A 4,652-nucleotide genomic window follows, 5' to 3' on the forward strand; every position below is an offset into this window, starting at 1 on the left:
ACTTCAGCCGACAGTATGCATGGAATGCCCCCGTCTTCTCTCACTATGGCAACTTTAGGAGTTGACAGGTGCTCTCTCACCTTTGTTATTTGCTTATAGGTGTTTCATTACCTAAACTAGGATCACACCATCAGTGCTGGTTAGTTTGGGCAATGAAATGACTGCAAGAGAATAGCAAGGACCCTCCCATGACTCACTGTTTTCCTTGAATTCAGGTGACGTTTGAGGTTATCAGAGGAAGGAACGCCTACTTGGATGTATCATTGGATAACATTTTGGTGCACAAGGGCCTTTGTGCAGGTGAGGCAGTCTAAGCAGGATTCTGCACACCTAGAAATAGAGGTATGAAGGTATAGGCTGCAGTGGATGTGGGCAGTATGGTCAGTTTTCTTTCTGGGTGGATAGAGGGGCACACAAACGCAAATGTGTGACAGTCCACCTGTGTTTCTGTGTAGAGCGGAAGTACTGGTTTTGATCACACGGTGTAAATTAAGCTTCTATGAAAGGGACATGAAAGAAGTTCACAGCAGAAAGAACACCAAATGGAGAAGAAACCCATTGTAACTCAATGGCTCTTGGAGCCCCTGTGGGGGGTACAGGCTCTGAATGGTGACAGGGCCCAAGAGGCTTATCCTTCATGGTCCTAATTTCAAAATTGTTCTTCTTTCCAGAATACCCACCAACTCCTGTGCCTCCAAGCACCATTGCAACAGCTCCAACAACTGCTGTGGGACCAGTTCCGACTGTACCACATGAACAATCGACCATCTCCCGGCCTACAATGATAACCTCTTCAAAACCCACAATGCCCAGTGCATCCACTGACACAAAAAGCACAGGAACCAAGCCCCATCCAACAGCATTGAAGTCCACAGTGGACACTGGCGAGTCCAACAAGCCGATCACCGTAACAACAAGTGCTCCTGTCGTCACCAGGAATACAAGTCTGGCCACTACGCCAGTTCCTCCCATCACCACCACCGAAGCTGTCCTTACAAACATCACCATCCCCACTGGAACAGCCGCTACTCCCATCACCACCAGCACAGCTGTGGGTCCCAACATCACCGTCCCCACTGGAACAGCAGCTACTCCCATCACCACCACCGAAGCTGTCCATCCCAACATCACTGTCCCCACTGGAACAGCCACTACTCCCATCACCACCAGCACAACTGTGAGTCCCAACATCACCGTCCCCACTGGAACAGCCGGTACCCCCATCACCACCAGTACGGCTGTCAGTCCCAACATCCCCATCCCCACTGGAACAGCCGCTACTCCCATCATCACCAGCACAGCTGTCCATCCCAACATCACTGTCCCCACTACAACAGCCAGTACCCCCATCACCACCAGCACGGCTGTGGGTCCCAACATCACCGTCCCCACCGGAACAGCAACTACTCCCATCACCACCAGCACAGCTGTGGGTCCCAACATCACCAACCCCATTGGAACAGCCGCTACTCCCATCACCAGCAGCACAGCTGTCCATCCCAACATCACTGTCCCCACTACAACAGCCAGTACCCCCATCACCACCAGCACGGCTGTGGGTCCCAACATCACCGTCCCCACCGAAATAGCAACTACTCCCATTACCATCAGCACAGCTGTGGGTTCCAACATCACCATCCCCACTGGAACAGCCACTACTCCCATCACCACCAGCACAACTGTGGGTCCCAACATCACCATCCCCATTGGAACAGCCGCTACTCCCATCACCAGCAGCACAGCTGTGGGTCCCAACATCACCATCCCCATTGGAACAGCCAGTACCCCCATCACCACCAGCACGGCTGTGGGTCCCAACATCACCGTCCCCACCGAAACAGCAACCACTCCCATCACCACCAGCACAACTGTGGGTCCCAACATCACCATCCTCACTGGAACAGCCGCTACTCCCATCACCACCAGCACAACTGTGGGTCCCAACATCACCATCCTCACTGGAACAGCCGCTACTCCCATCACCAGCAGCACAGCTGTCCATCCCAACATCACTGTCCCCACTACAACAGCCAGTACCCCCATCACCACCAGCACGGCTGTGGGTCCCAACATCACCGTCCCCACCGAAACAGCAACTACTCCCATCACCACCAGCACAACTGTGGGTCCCAACATCACCATCCCCACTGGAACAGCCGCTACTCCCATCACCACCAGCACAGCTGTGGGTCCCAACATCACCATCCCCATTGGAACAGCCGCTACTCCCATCACCAGCAGCACAGCTGTGGGTCCCAACAGCACCATCCCCATTGGAACAGCCAGTACCCCCATCACCACCAGCACGGCTGTGAGTCCCAACATCACCGTCCCCACCGGAACAGCAACCACTCCCATCACCACCAGCACAACTGTGGGTCCCAACATCACCATCCCCACTGGAACAGCCACTACTCCCATCACCACCAGCACAGCTGTGGGTCCCAACATCACCATCCCCACTGGAACAGCCACTACTCCCATCACCAGCAGCACAGCTGTCCATCCCAACATCACTGTCCCCACTACAACAGCCAGTACCCCTATCACCACCAGCACGGCTGTGGGTCCCAACATCACCATCCCCACCGGAACAGCAACTACTCCCATCACCACCAGCACAGTTGTGGGTCCCAACATCACCATCCCCATTGGAACAGCTGCTACTCCCATCACCACCAGCACAGCTGTGGGTCCCAACATCACCGTCCCCACTGGAACAGCTGCTACTCCCATCACCACCAGCACAGCTGTGGGTCCCAACATCACCATCCCCACTGGAACAGCTGCTACTCCCATCACTACCAGCACAGCTGTCGGTCCCAACATCACCGTCCCCACTGGAACAGCTGCTACTCCCATCACCACCAGCACAGCTGTGGGTCCCAACATCACCGTCCCCATTGGAACAGCCGCTACTCCCATCACCAGCAGCACAGCTGTGGGTCCCAACAGCACCATCCCCATTGGAACAGCCAGTACCCCCATCACCACCAGCACGGCTGTGAGTCCCAACATCACCGTCCCCACCGGAACAGCAACCACTCCCATCACCACCAGCACAACTGTGGGTCCCAACATCACCATCCCCACTGGAACAGCCACTACTCCCATCACCACCAGCACAGCTGTGGGTCCCAACATCACCATCCCCACTGGAACAGCCACTACTCCCATCACCAGCAGCACAGCTGTCCATCCCAACATCACTGTCCCCACTACAACAGCCAGTACCCCTATCACCACCAGCACGGCTGTGGGTCCCAACATCACCATCCCCACCGGAACAGCAACTACTCCCATCACCACCAGCACAGTTGTGGGTCCCAACATCACCATCCCCATTGGAACAGCTGCTACTCCCATCACCACCAGCACAGCTGTGGGTCCCAACATCACCGTCCCCACTGGAACAGCTGCTACTCCCATCACCACCAGCACAGCTGTGGGTCCCAACATCACCATCCCCACTGGAACAGCTGCTACTCCCATCACTACCAGCACAGCTGTCGGTCCCAACATCACCGTCCCCACTGGAACAGCTGCTACTCCCATCACCACCAGCACAGCTATCCGACCCAACATCACTGTCCCCACTACAACAGCTGATACTCCGATCACCACCAGCACATCTGTCGGTCCCAACATCATAGTTTCCACTACAACAGCCGGTTCTCCCATCACCACCAGCACATCTGTCGATCCCAACATCGCAGTTTCCACTACAACAGCCAGTTCTCCCATCACCACCAGCACAGCTGTCCGTCCCAACATCACCATCCCTACTACAACAGCCAGTACTCCCATCACCAGCAGCGTGGCTGTCCATCCCAACACCACCATCCTCACTGGAACAACTTCTACTCCCAAACTGACAACTACGTTGCAACCTCCCACTTATGACACCAGACCAAACAAACCATCTTCCCCCACCTCTGCCCTGACCAGCTCTACCCCTTCCAAGAGTCCCACCACCATGCAGCCCTTGCTGACAGATTCTGTTAATACCCCCAAATCTACAACAAAGAGGCCAGGTGTGGACCAGACGACTCCTGGGCAACCTCCAGGTAGGTGCTTTGGAGAGGTTCTAATCTCTCACTTTCAGTCATGTCTTCAGAAATGGTTGTTAGGTAAGGTGAAAATTGCAGTTGTAAAAAAGATCAAATCTATTAACTATAATATTAGGAACAGAATAAGAAGATCAAGAACAACAAAAGTAGGAGCAAAATGTCAGTTTTCTGATGAAGGAAGTGCTGTTCATTGTTGTGCCAGGAAAAAGAGAAAGTGAGCAAAGATTGCTGGCATCACAACATTGTTTTTATTGTTGTAAAGCAGGGGTGTCAAACTGGCAACCTGTGGGCCAAATGCATAACGCGCAGGCCACGTGCACCCCAGCTCTGTGAAGGGGAAAAATGTCACAAAACACCACGTCGCAGCAGTCAAGAGGTGGGGGAGGTTGCTGACCCCACTTTCTCCCCCAAACGTCACCCTCTATTGTCTCCCAAAGTTTCCGCATCCTGCATAGTTTCTGGAGATCCCCATTACACAACGTACGATGGCCGCCTCTTCCACTTCATGGGGAATTGCACCTACCTGCTCACTGCCACCTGCAATGCTACGCCCGACCAGCCCACCTTCCAGATCCAGACAAC

The sequence above is a fragment of the Natrix helvetica genome, assembly GCF_964273705.1.
Source record: "Natrix helvetica genome assembly, chromosome: W".
NCBI lineage: Eukaryota > Metazoa > Chordata > Lepidosauria > Squamata > Natricidae > Natrix > Natrix helvetica.